The 15059-nt window shown below is 36.3% G+C and overlaps 1 protein-coding gene across 3 annotated transcripts in view; it reads right to left on the reverse strand.

Moving 5' to 3' along the window:
- The window catches only part of LOC139979753 (protein O-linked-mannose beta-1,2-N-acetylglucosaminyltransferase 1-like), a 146352-nt gene extending 132177 nt beyond the window's left edge, over positions 1-14175 (reverse strand). Inside the window, exon 1 of one of the 3 annotated variants that reach the window (XM_071990861.1) lies at positions 13581-14175. The gene's annotated coding sequence lies outside the window, so the exon portion shown is untranslated. The remainder of the gene's footprint in view (positions 1-13580) is intronic. The other 2 variants (XM_071990838.1, XM_071990869.1) reach the window with 2 other exon arrangements.
- Between the last annotated feature and the right edge of the window lie 884 nt (positions 14176-15059).

Here is a 15059-nt window from a genome sequence, read left to right on the forward strand (position 1 = left end):
CAAAGACACACTGTGTGTTGCCCATTTTACACTATACTGTATATTTATATATTCTAATTAAAGTTTCAAGTTTAAAATGAAAATCATTGCACTTACTGTATAAGTTTATAATTAGTCTGATGTATCTCAGGATAAAGCATTACATTATTTGTCTGATGCATGTTAAGGATAAAGCTTACGTAGTTTGTTGCACTAATGTTACTTTAAGATGTTAAAAAAAGCTTACAAACTTGTGATTATGTTAAAACAAAACACTGGCACTTTTTAATTAACAGCTAGCAATAATTTCATAGCAGATTTACCTAGCTAGCTCTTCCCTCCCACACAATCTACCCCCTCCGCCCTTCTCCCAATTGACGTACTTACCTACGTTTATCAAGTATAACTTCCTAAGTTTTTTACCTTTTGATTTTACTCAAAAATATGACCCTGAGATATCAGGGATGAAGACAAAATTGGCCTCTTGCACCAAAATGTGATTCTATTTGTATACAGAAAAGATGAAAACTGATGATAATTATAATTGCAGTCATTTGTATAGGAAGCAAAAACGACATCAATTATTTACTAATGCATTTAATATACGGTACTGATGATGCCATCTGAAAATTCGTGTACGTAATAAAGGGAGGGGGCATACATTTAGTATTTAAGTAAGAAAGAGGCAAAAGGAAAAAGGAACGAAGAACAGCAGAATTCTGTACTATAAAAAATATTGCATAGACTTGGACAAGCAATGAGTCATTTCATTTTGATAAATAGTTTTGACATTAATGTAATAGCTGCATGCTATTAAAATAAACTGGAAACATCAAAACGAAAACGAAACAAAACTGAAGTATCAAATGATATTGTTTTGATTTCTTTTGAAACTTAACAGTGCAAAGGTAGAGATGATGTGTAATGAAATTGACTGAAAAGCACTCAAAGGTAAAAACTTAACCAATTATTATTAACTTTTTTGTATTCTATGAATATGTGTGTGCGCAGACAGTCAACAGGGGAAGTCAATTTCACAGGTCACCAGGTTCACTCTAGTCCAGGGTTGTCCAACCTTTTGCAGAGGAGGGCCACATGGAATGATAATGCTGGAGGAGGGGGCCGCATGAACCCTACGCTCGATTTTTCGCCCGAAGCCCAAGGCAACAAAAATGTGAGCACTGCGCGAGGAGCGCGAGGAGCGCACTGACTTATTTTCCTTCCTGATAAAACATGAATTAAGTCCAGCCACCCCCCCCCCCCCCTCTGCTGAGAGAGTGTCACGCAAACTGACCTGTATGCAGTTTTTTGGACCCAGAAGGTTCGAATGATTGATTATATAGCTTAAACTTGTTATCAATAGATCTGCTCACTAAAATTTCGCAACGTAGAACATCTCTGGCGGCCGGACGCAACCCTGCGGAGGGCCGGACTGTGGCCCGGGGGCCTTAGGTTGGACAACCCTGCTCTAGTCACAGTACAGCAAAGGGTGCAGTTATTGTGAGGAGACAGGTACAGGAGGAGTGTTAAAGTAAATATTAACTTTTGCATTTCTGTGCATATATATGTGTGCAAACAGCTGCACCAAAAATTGTCACCTTCATGTTACAACCATTTTACTCCATATAGCCCAAAACCTTAACTGATGTCACTATGAACACAAGCATAAATTCAAAAAGTCTGTACAAAGTAACAAACCGCTGCCATTTGAGTTTTAAACCTACAAGTAATCTAGGCCACAGGCATTCTTTAAAAGCTATTTATTTGACAAAACAAATGTCCACAGCATTCACACATGTACCCTTCTATGAATGGGACATGCTTTTCTTTGCGCAGTAGAAAAGCAGTTTTTGTAACAGTTTTACTTGTCAAATGGAGTTTGACACACTAAATAGACCACCTGCAATCACTGTATCTGAAATGTTATAGAAAATCCAGCTGCTGAATTCTAAGTGGAAGTATATTGCATTTTGAATAAAAAGTTTTTTTTTTCTTTTTTCTTTTTTTTTCCTTTTTCTTCTTTTCTCACAAATTTGAATATTTTCAATAGTGTTCTCAAACCATCAGAAAAGAGAATTTCTTTGTCTGTTTGCTATTAACATTGAACATGGACAAGATTATGTCAGCTTTACCGTTCAAGCTAGACTTCGACTCCAAAAGAGCTGTTGGGGATCGATTTTATTTTTTCTCCCTGTATCCTAAAGGAAAAAATATTTCACTCCCTTGAATAATTTTCAAAAGATGAGAAAAAGGTTCAAAAAGAATATACATGGGCGAGGGAGTAGCAGCATAATAGTAATTACATCAGGGTTGTCATCTCAAATCGGATTATTTCACTTGCATGAATGAAGCTTCAAAGTGAAAACTGTGATCAGGTGTGAAAATTGGATCAAACTTGATCACTAGAAAATTCATGTGAGAGACATGACTACTACGGTGGCTTACAGGTGACATCTCCAATGCTTAAGTTTCCATTGTTTTTATGATAAGATGTAACAGTCTATAATCATACACAAAATTTTGTTGCATAAAATCTACTGTATCTGAGATTGATAAATGTAAAATTGCATTACATTTTATTCTGAAGTTTCAAAACTCAATGTCATTTACTCAATGCAGACAATTTAATCAAAATGAATTTTAATTTACAAAATAAGTAATAATTATGATAACAATAATAGTTTGTGGATGAAAATTATTATATATTGCATCAAACAACTTTGCAGGACTTCAAAAAATTCCAGAAATAATTTAGGAAAATAAGTATGATATTCATGCCAATACAATCAGGGTTAGGATTTATATAAAAAAAACAAATTTTTCAAACATTTCCTTTGTAGTTTGTACATAACTCTTGAATATGTATGAAACAGAAATGTGACCTGATCAATCAACTAAAGTGACTTTTAAGAAGCTCTAGAAATGCAATAACATGGAAATAAATGCAAGAGTGACCATGACAAACATGTACAGTAGGTTTGCACATTGAATGTGTCTAACAGGAATTAAATAAGACTTTATCAGATGTGGCTCACTTACTGCACGTCACATTTGAAGTGTTCTCATACAAAAGTAAGCGAAAGGACACTTGAAAAAGTAATTGAAAATGTTTCTGACTCCAGTATTATAATATATTACACTATAGTAGTTTATGTAACTTGTAAATTCCATGGTTTATTTTAATCTCCTTTAACGGAGAGTAATTACTAATTAGGTTCACAAAAGTCAACAAATTAATCACTTGAATTTTACAATAACAGACAGTGAAATTAATAATCTTAGTTATCTAATTTTACCACATTCAACATACAAAATTGCTTTTATTATAAATTTGCCAAAAAAAACAGCAAGTGAAACCAAGACCTCATCATACAAGGCACTTTCCTTATTCCCAGCATGAGCTAGGAGGTCTACCCCAGCAAGCTCTCAAATTTCTCAAGGACAGGTGTAGATAACCTTTGACCTCACCAGACAGAATCTGGGTGAGGTCTGTTTTTACCTCCATGGTGAGATACACTTAGTCTGCCCTCCACATGTAGTACTAGTATTGTTAAAGCATGATTGTTAGGCACAAAATTAATCTTGGTATATTGAAGACCATGTGGAAACCATATCGTTATCAAACCAAATTATGCATTTTTTTTTCTTTACCATTTTATTATTTTGAAGAAATGACCAGGTTTTACACATCTGAGACTGGCAGAGTGGATCCTTCGTAACTTTGCCAAAAATCAATATGAAAAGTTGAAAACACATGTTTATTACACCATGGCTTCAAAAAACATGCTTACAGAGCCTTAAAAATGTGTCAGGGACACAATATAATGGCCAGTGTTGGATGTCATGAATTGGGTGGCGTTGCTCTGTTAGTGTGCACAGGAAGTTAGAAGAACATATTTTGGGCTGAAGTTAATATAGAAATTAAAAAACGAGCGAAGTTGCTGTTTTCTATCAGATTAATATTTCAACAGTAAAGATATTGACTTGGTTCAGTTTAGATCTGATATCAATGATAGCCCAATTTGCAGGGTTGATCAAAAGGGTTCACTCCCTGAACTTGTTTCTACTTATGATTCATTGAGTTTTATTTTTGATAAACATGCCCCTGTTATTAGGAAGGTCGTCAAACCTGACAAGAAAAATGAACCTTGGTTTAGTCATGATATTGTCCAAGCAAAGAAAGTTAGGAGACAGCACGAGAGCGTCAGTGGCGCAAAACAGGTTTATCTGTTCATAGAGAACTTTTTAAGGAACATTGTAAAGTTGTGCGGAACAAAATTTATATTGCAAGGAGAAATTATTACGCCACTATTATTGCGGATACATCATCTCCTAAAGATCTTTTCAAGACTGTTGATTTTCTTTCAAATAAACAGAAGTGTGCCATCCTGCCGAACTATTCCTGCCATACAGAGTTATCTGAGAGATTCTCCCTTTATTTTTCCAAGAAGATCTCGGAACTTTGTACTATGTTAAATCGTCAAGGCCTTCATCTTTCTGCAAATTGTTTGACTGAGCCATTGCCTGCATCTTCGTTCGACAGTTTCTCTGAAGCTACTGAAGATGAAATACTTAAAATTATCAAAAACTCTCCATCAAAATCGTGTATGCTTGATCCGCTGCCAACATGGTTAGCTAAAGGTTGTTCAGCAGAACTCATTCTTCTCATCACGAATATTGTCAATACTTCTATGTCAACAGGAACCGTACCTGATTCCTTTAAGGTTGCTCATGTGACTCCTGTACTTAAAAAGACCAGCTTAGATAGAAACTGTTTAAAAAATTATCGCCCTATTTCGAACTTGAGTTTCGTTTCAAAGGTTTTGGAAAAGACAGTTTTATCTCGCTTAATGGATTATCTTACACAGGAGAATCTTCTCGAACCATACCAGTCAGCTTATAAGTCTGGTCACAGTACGGAAACTGCCCTCAATGCAGTTCATAAGTTTATTACATCCAAGCTTGATGAAGACTGCTTTGTCCTTTTAGTTCTTTTAGACTTATCATCAGCTTTTGATACAGTTAATCATTCCATTTTGTTAGAAAGACTGCAGTCAAAATATCGATTAGGTGGTACTGTTCTATCCTGGTTCAATTCTTACTGAGCGTTATCAACAGGTGAAAATTGAAGATGTTCTCTCGTCTCCTCGTCCATTAGTTACTGGTGTTCCACAGGGCTCTGTACTTGGACCTGTTCTATTTTCTTTATATCTTGCGGAGTTGAGTGATATTATTCGGCACCATGGTGTTCATTTCCATCATTATGCGGATGATACTCAATTACTTCTTGCTTTCGATAAGGATGATGTGCCAAATGCTTTTCATAAAATGGAAACCTGTATAAGTGCTGTAAACACTTGGCTTACAACTAATCAGTTGAAACTAAACTGTGATAAAACAGAGTTTATTGTTTTTCGATCACGTTTCTCTGAAGTTACACCTAATTTTCCCCCACTTACTGTTGGTAAAGACTCTATTAATATCTCCTCAACTGTTAGAAACCTTGGTGCATATTTTGACCAGACCATGTCACTTGAAAATCACGTTACTAATCTCTGTCGTTCTGCAAATTGGCAACTTAGGAAAATCAGTTTGATGAGGAATTACCTCGATAATAAGACTTGCGAGATACTGGTCCATGCGTTTGTGACATCAAAGCTTGATTTTCTTAATTCACTTTTATTTGGCCTTCCTGATTCCACCATCAAGAAACTCCAAAAGATCCAAAACACCGCTGCCCGTATTGTGAAAAGGAAAGGAAGAAAGTGCCGCACCACCCCACTTCTGAAGGAACTTCATTGGCTACCTATCAGCTACAGAATCCAGTATAAAATACTTCTTCTCACCTTCTGTGCTCATCATCTTGAACAGCCTGTGTACCTGTCACAACTTCTCTTGCCATATACTCCAACTCGCACACTTCGTTCCTCCAACAAACTGTTTTTAACTGTTCCAAAACCACGATTGAAGAACTATGGTTACAGAAGCTTCCAATACTCTGGGTCTTATCTCTGGAACAAGTTACCAGATCACATTCGAACATGCTATAAACTTTCTACTTTCAAAAGTCTACTTAAGACCCATTTTTTCACTTGTTCTTTTGAAAATTAATTTACTTTCTTTGTAAAGCGCTTTGAGCAGTAACTTTTGTTTACTGATTTGGCGCTATATAAGTCTCATTTATTATTATTATTATTATTTGGAGTGTCAGGAACCATGATCATCTGTGAAATTAACCTTATGAAGAAATTTGGTTTATTTTGAACGGTGAATATCTTGAAACCAGAATATAGGTTTAGACTAAGAAGCACACTTGTAAGGCATGTTATTAACACTAAACTTCTGCCTACAGTGTTAAATTTTCAAACTGATGCATATACTCCTTGACTATAGTCGAATTAAAAAGTACAGACTGCAACAGACCATATGTGAGGCTGCATGTAGCTACAGTACCATTTTTGTTTTCTATTTGCTTTGGCTTTAATTCATTTTTAATTTTTTTTTTTTGTATTATTACTGCTATTGTTATAGGCCACTAGGTCACTAGTTTATGCACTCTTGTGATATTAAAGGCCTCCTTTTCAAACTCACATACATACTGTTTTGTGACAGTAATAAATCTTAATATCGAAACTTCCAAGAGGGGTCTAAATCGGAAAATTCCTTGTGAGTCTAGATATGAAGTTAACATAGCTATTTTCGCAATTTTCGCAATTTGCTTCTAATTTCACAACATTTATCACTTTTTCACTGTTAGAAAATTACATTGTTGAACATGTGACCAGAACATTTACCAGAGGTAAGGATGTGTACCCTCCCAGGAAAATGTTGCATCTCGAAATTGCAAACCTTCGTTGGATATATCCATTCTATCTAAGTTATTTCAAGATTGACTATAGGGCAAGAAGCTATACAACTCACTCAAGTTGTGTGAGACATTTCATTTCATCAACATTGACATTTATGAATCAGCTGGAAAGAAGTAGCGTTTGGTGTGACCCCAAGAGCTCCCAGTTTTTCATCTGGACTCCTTATACTTCCTGGTCAAGAACGGTAATACATTACTACCAAATTTTCTTTAATCAAGAAACCGTGGCCGAGACAGCATGCTATAGCCGAAATCGATGTTTAAACACAAATTGAAACAGCAAGGCACAAGATGGATAACACAGCGAGTTATTGTACAGTAATTTGTAATTAGGCTTGAGCATCTACCTGTGCTATGTATAGCCCATGCAAGCAATATTTAATTGGACAGTAGAGTAGTTTTTGAAATTTGCATGCATACATATAATTACTTCTTCCAAGCAGGTCCTACAATTTCCAACTACCCTACCATGCTCATTGCAGGACACTTCTATCTGAAGGGACCGAAAAGGGAAATTGGGGATGGAGTCAATGCTCACCCTGTAATGCTATGGGTTTTACTCTCCCCCTCCCACCATCCACCTTCCTGCCTTATCATCCCACCTTCCTCATCCAACCTCTCTCCTTCCCCTTCCAACCTCCCTCCTTCCCCCTCCAACCTCCCTCCTTCCCCCTCCAACCTCCCTCCTTCCCCTCCAACCTCCCTCCCTGCCCCTGCCCCCTCTAACTCCTCCACCTTCTCATACATCCTACAGTTAGGAAACAATTCAGTCATTTTGCTACACAATTAGGGAAAATTACTGCTTGATATTTACTAAAAGAGCTATACATACATGTCCATTATTTGCTAGCAATGCATGTACTTCTCACCTGCCTATGAAAAAGAATAAAAACTCCCCCTCACCTGTGTCGGAAATACTGAATTTCTGTTTGTTACAAAGTTGCCAGGTTACTTGAACCATGATTCAGTAATTTTGTGTTTTTTTTCTGTTTGTAAAGTTAAGTTACTTAATTGGCATTTTTAAAAGGTCATTGGATACAAATGAGAATTCCCAATCTGATCGATTAGTCAACTACACTCAATGAGGAACGTAAAAAGAAACATTCATTTCCTTAACAATTCATCAGTACTTTTCTTCGTAAATGGTTCAGACCAGGTCCGTAAATTGTATGAGCAGACTTCACTTGTCTCACAAAATTAATCACAACAGTTCGAGGACAAGAAGAATTCTCTTTTGTAATGAGTACCATTGTGTGTACAATGCTCTAGTACAGAGCTCTAATGCAATTAGTACACTGGAGACATGTCAAAAAGGACAAATATTTCTGAGTTTAGTTTAGTTTAGAGACCCAAGGATCAGGAAGCTTTACAGCAACTTATTTGAGACCCTATCCATATTAGATTGTGGATAAACACCAGCTTATTTCAAGCCTTCTCTTTTCGATACGTGTTCAGAGGATAACAAAGCAGTGGTTTGAATTCGTACCCATTACTGCTCCCGGGACTGCCATTTAACGTCCCAATCCGACGGACGAGAGCGTATACCGCAGCATCTGACCAATTTCTCAAATATTGAGGTAGGCAAAGGCACCCCATCACTGCAGTGCAGTCATGACGAACAAAGTTGTTTTAAAACCAAGTGAAGAACAGAAACAAACCCCTTTTCCCAAGTTCACAAACCAGAAATACCAAACCCATGGAAGACTCCGCACATCACCCACTGCAGCGATTTTTGAATAGGTCAAGAGAATCTGGCTCCTGGCGGAATTTTGATCTGGGAACCTAAGGATTGTGAGGTAGACACTTGGCCTTTAAATGTAAGTGTATGAGTATATTTCAACTCGCACACTTCATTCCTCCAACAAACTTTATTTAACTGTTCCTAAACCATGCTTGAAGAGTGAAGACCTATGGTTACAGAAGCTTCGAATACTCTGGGTCTTATCTCTGGAACAAGTTACCAGATCACATTTGAACATGCTCTAAACTTTGTACTGTACATTCAAAAGTCTACTTAAGACCCATCTTTTAACTTGTTCTTTTGTAAACTAATCTGCTTTCTTTGTAAAGTGCCTTGAGCAGTGACTTTTGTCTACTGATTTGGCGCTATTTAAGTCTCATTTATTATAAGTATTATCATTACAGGTGCATGTAGGTCAGACCAAGTACTGGCAACTACAAGACAGAGTATAAGAACCAATATGGACTCAAGTGCAAATCTTCTGTGGAGTGACCATTGACCTCTGAACCCCTTTGACCAATTGATCTAATATGGTGAGCCTGACCCTATGTACACAATACCTGTGCTGCTTCTCCTCCACTACTTCACTGTTACCCTAGTAGTGTAAATAATCCTTATCACTTAGACAACAGTGGTGGTACTAGAATGTAAGCTTTTAGCAATGGCATATATACTAGCTGTATGTCCAACCTTGTCCAATAGCTTGATAAAGAGCTAAAATCTTAAGTTTGTGGTTGAATACTGTGGTCACTTTTTAACAATCAGTTACAAGGAGAATTGTTTACATCTGCTAGGGTAATCGCATTATCTGCACTATTGTTAGAGAACTACAGGTGTATATTGAAGCTAATTCTCTCATATTGAACAAATTACTGAGCTGAACATGTAATTTCTACAGTCATTTTAGAAGTCGGTCTGTAGGTTTTGTTTGCAAAAAGGTTACGTAGTTAAATTAAAATACATCTCTGCCATAGAATAATTAAGTGCAAACATTTTGCATATAAATAGCCTTCTTCATGCTTGTTAATTACGAAAATTCCGCAATCACACTGAGACATAGGCGTAGGAGGCGGGGGGGGGGGGGGCCAATGAAAAAATTTGTGAAAATTCTGGCAATATGCTGAGAATTTTTTTGGGGAAGTAAAATATATTGCAATGTATTTTTCAATGGTTAAACTTATATTATTATTATCATTATTATTGTTAACAACTTCCCCAAAAATGATAAATAATATGGAAGGGTAATAACACGGCAAATGATTGTATGTATATGGCATGCGATGTAATAACCAATGCATTTTGCCTATATGATATGCACATTAACATGGTGAACTTTTTGGTTATATTTTTCGGGCAAGTCATTACAGCCACCCAAATCAAATTGGGATCCTAAGCCTATGCACACAGATGGCTTTGAGTGTACTACAAAGCTGCTGTATCCATTTTTGCATTTATGGAACAATTAGATCATATTTGCCTAGCATTTAACTCTGCAATATTGGATCAATTGTTCTCTGCATAATGGAATCCCATATATATCCCTGATGCAGCAGTTTTAAGTTGTGTTGGTTAAGCTGTTACACTTTTTTTTTTCTTTTTTGATAGTTGATACTAACATCCCATTACAGTTAGTTTATTAGCTGACTAATCAAATTTCATTACAGCAAAAATTCATTCAACCAAAATAAATCAATTCTCATTTGACTTTTGTATCTAGTTAAACAAAATTAATAGGATTGACTGGGATCATTATTACACTCACTATATAACTTAACACACTCAACTGGTGCAAAAAAAGGGAGAACGCTATTTTGAGTTGCTCTACTGCCATCTATTATATTTTAGCAATACATGGTCGGGTTATTAAACATTATGTACTATCCTTGTCCTTAATCTCTGTTTTTTAATATTGAGATTACCAATACACAGGCAGAAAAGCTGTGGCTAGGGCATCCTCATCTCCCTCTCTCCCTCTTCCCATCCCTCCATCCCACCCCCCCCCCCCCCCACCATCCCCTCTAAACTGAAGGTGATTTCCATGTACCATCCATCAAATTATCAACTCTCTGCAAAGTTGACTTAATTTTCTACTTTGGGCTGCCCTTGAGAAGGTGAGCAGTAAGAATGCGAGATTTGAGACCATGAAAGATTCTCATTCCACATGTAACAAAAAAAGACTAATTTTCTGTCTTCGTTCTTAATATGAGAGAGATGAGAGAAATACATTAAATCAAAATTAGATACTGAAAGTGAGGGACTGATATCCTTAAAGAAAAAAAGGCAATTTCACTTTTGGCCTCAAGTTGTTAGCCTTTGCAGGAAGATCAAAAAGACTGTGTGTTAAATTAGCTCCTAGCCAATATTGATTCCTCCAGCATTCGAGATCTCATTAGCTAATAATGCTTTTATACGTAATCCACTAATGAGCCCAAAATCAAACAACCATCGGCAGGGTTCAATACTTGGATAGATATCACGCACAACTTCACGAATAAAAACAGTCAATGGGTGGTGTACGGTACTTGTGACTCCAAAGTGAGACACCATTACTGTACACACAATTATATCAAGTTTATATCCATGCTATCAAAAACTCTAATATTTCTCATGTAGGGAATTTGTAATGGAAATGATAAGTTTACCATATGGGTACTGTACAAGTAGTATCAATACATCACCCCAAAAAATATATATATAATATCAATATTTAACCAGAGAAAAATTCAAGGCTCATTGGCCAGCTGACAACTTAAAATCAAATTCATACGGAAATTAAAATTATTACTCATTCTCAATACTAAATTAACTTTATTCTCCCATGCAAGAACACAACTGAAGACTTTGCGTTTAGGACCACTTCACCAAAAAAAAAACATTTAATGGCAGTTTGAGCATGAACAGACCGATATTTGACTTTCTAGCATATTGAGGAACAATACTGATGACCTTTAAGATCAAAAGTGGTAAACCAAGATCAATACACAGACAAAAAAGTTATCAACTGGTGAAAGTTTAAACATGTAAACATCACACTAAATAGTCTTTACCACACTGCTGCTAACAACAACAAACTCTGACTCATGCAGAGGTTGTTTGTCTCTCTCTCTTTTTTTTCTTTCTATTTTCAAACATAAGTGTGATCAATACTTGTGGGTGCCTGTTGTGTTGTTTTAGACCCTCTGAGTAAAACTTTACAACAGGGCAGCATTTTTACTCCTGAATGCACCTTATTGACCTAAATTCTTAAGACCTGAGTCAGGTGCATTTAGGTTTCACCAAGACATGCGAAAAGGCAGGCCTTTTTACTTCAATATCCATTGTGTTGCTAACTGAGAGACCTCCTCCAAGCACCTCTCTTACAAACTTCAGAGCATCAATGAGGAAGAATGGTTCACGGAAGTTAGTACTCCTGTGAATGGATGCCATTCTTACAAGCCGCATACTTTGTGGTCAGTTGTGAAGAAGAATAGATCAGGAAAACATTGACTCCTTTCTGTTGGGAGCAACCTGGCTTAATTCAATGGAGTATATGATTTCAAAACACTTCTTTGATTATCCAGGCTTGACAAATCAGTCTTCTGTCAAAGCCTCCCACATAGTGTAAATGAATTGCATGAAAAGAGTTAGCAGCAGTTGGCAAACTGGCAATCAATTTGATATTTTGTGGTACAGGAATTTGGAAAGGACCCGAAATAGTGATCCGATAATACAAAAAAGGGCTTGTGAAGCAAGTCTGGATCTGATATTTGTAAAAGTTTAAATCTAACTGCCAAGTCTGCCATCAATCAAACTGAATAGTATGAAACTTTCTTCCAAGTTATCTGCACCACCCCCATCCTGATAAATTTTTGGTGAGGTTTAGATTGCTTTAAAAGTATTCACTTTCAATAAAATTATTTTCACATATTTTTTGTATCTTCTTTTTTTTTTGGTGAGATGTTGATGGTTTTCTTATGGCAAAATATGTTTCTATTTTGAAGCTGAAAAAGTATCTTTGCAATTTTGTGTATATTGAGTGTAAACTTATATCTTCCATGGGTATTTAATTCCCCCCGCCTCCCCCCCCCCCCGCCTCCCCCTTCCTCATTCTCCTCTGAACTGGCAAATGAGGAGAAGGAAGGGGAAGTTATCGTACCTTCACATTTCTTGCACACCCAGCACCTTTTACTGCATGATGTAATATTTCAAGAAGAATTACATCTGGAAATCTCATTCCTTTATAAATTTGATACAGATACATTCAAAGAGGGATCATCATTTGAAATTTTGAAACTGTACCATTGATTAATGGAAAAATTATGTGACAGGGAAATTATACCGTTTACAGTACAGTACTTACAGTTCCTGTTCATGTCATAAGTAACATGTTCTAGTTTTGTGCATTTTTTACTTCTTTTTTTTTCAATTTGATTATCTAAGCTCTTATATATTTGAACAAAATAAATTTTGGAAAGTTTAATTCATGTGTAAAAGGGGCTTAAGCCAAAGGTGAAGCCAGGCGAAGTTAAGTTCTAGACAAATATTTAATAATTTTAATCGAAGATACTTATTTCAATTATTATTTAAGCAGCTTTAGGACACTGGGACCTTTCATTGAGTCTCAGAATGATCTATTTACTGTATTATAGACAGAAAAAAATTGACTTTCTTAAAATATCATTGACATAAATTCTTTGCTAGTGACAGGGTGCACTGGCTGTTTTCCTTTTAATTTGAGACATTACGATGGTGGGCCTTTCTATCTTCAGAGACAAGACAATCAGGAAGTACTTATAGTAATAGGGCTATTAAGTAGGCTATTACATTTTAAATTATGTAGGCTGTGCCTACAATTAAGGAGGCTATGCCTACATTTTAATGTCTTCTTATAACGATTTAAACATAACATTGTTGAATATGATTATCAAATAACCGGAGATGTCTTCAAATTCTTAAGCTCAAGAAAGAAAATATGAGATACAATTATCAGGCAACTGATAGGCCTATGCTTACCTTTTACAACTCACATTCACAAGGTGTTGGATGCTTCACTGGTCACAACAAATAAGACCAAACCCTGTTAAATCATAGATCTTCCAAAGCCCACGTGAAGAATAGTGATTCTAAACAAGTTCCAGCCTTTTGGAATATTTTCTTTACTAAAGCTTCACTCCAGTAATTAATATGCTGTGTTAATGAGTTTGGCAGTAGGCCCTACGTTCAATCAAAACTTTTTCGTTGGGTTAACGCTACTGTACGTTTAACACACAGGCTCGCGGTTTACTAAAGTTGTAGCATAGGCCTCCCTACTGTAAAATTCCAACGTCCCGGTTTTGGTCGTTGCTCATCGATTACAAGTGGAGAACAATTCGTAAGCAAAGAATCAATTAAAAATTACACAAACTTTAATTCTGGAAAGTTAGACAACTCCTGTAGAATGTACAAGACGTTCATGATGTGTTGGCAAAGACCGAAGATGATAGTTGGGTCGTAGCAGATAGTAGCCTAAGATAGTGAACAACGTGTGAATGAATACTGACCTTCGCGTAAATAGTCTATATGGTGTACACATAGCACTCGTAACTACTACTAAGTACTGTACTGTAGTGTGGTGTGATTATACTAGTAGTATACGTGTACCATGGCACACTAACGCCACTGCCGTGGAATTTGTAAACAAAGGAGGACTTGAGTAAGTACAAAAGATTGAATGTTCATTACGCAATATCAATGTATCGTACAGTCATAACAGCGCTCTTTCTAAATGCGGGGGAAAAAATATGCGGATAAACGTGGAGATATTTCTGATTGAAGGAAATCGGATAGTTACGTACGTCTCTTTCAATTATGCTAAATAGATCCAGTTATCAAGTTGAAATTCGAATTATTTGTGTCGTTTTTATTGTTGCCGCCAGACACGATCTTTGTTCCCTATAAATATATACTAATTCAAAAGTGTACTTTGACGATTAAATATAGTTTTAAATCATGCATAATTGTTTTCTTATCCCAGATTAGTGGAGAAATCGCCAATTGTATATAAGTCAGTTTGTCGGGTACAACACACTACCACGTCATTCTTCGGCTCAGGGAACAGAGAGGTCACTCTCCCCTTCCTCTCCCCTCCCTCCCTCCCTCCTCCCTCCTCCCTCCAGCTCCCCCATGTACCCATGTGTATCTATTCAATGTGATCTACAGGTGAACATTGTTCACAATACACCATCGAAAAACACTGCCATCAGTTCAAATTGTAAATATGTTTAACTTAAAATCATTTAAGTAATTAATAAAATTTACTGGGTAGAAAGTTTCAATTTTACCTTTTACACACTTTTTTTAAATACCATTTATTGGGGGGGGGGGGGAGATTGTATATTTGGGGGGATTGTATTTTCTGATATTTATTCAGTTATATAACACTGATTTCAACATCATTTAAAACCACTGCTCAACATTAAGTGACATTCAGTTAAGCTTTAAAGGAGAATTCCA

The sequence above is a fragment of the Apostichopus japonicus genome, chromosome 2 (genome assembly GCF_037975245.1).
Source record: "Apostichopus japonicus isolate 1M-3 chromosome 2, ASM3797524v1, whole genome shotgun sequence".
NCBI lineage: Eukaryota > Metazoa > Echinodermata > Holothuroidea > Aspidochirotida > Stichopodidae > Apostichopus > Apostichopus japonicus.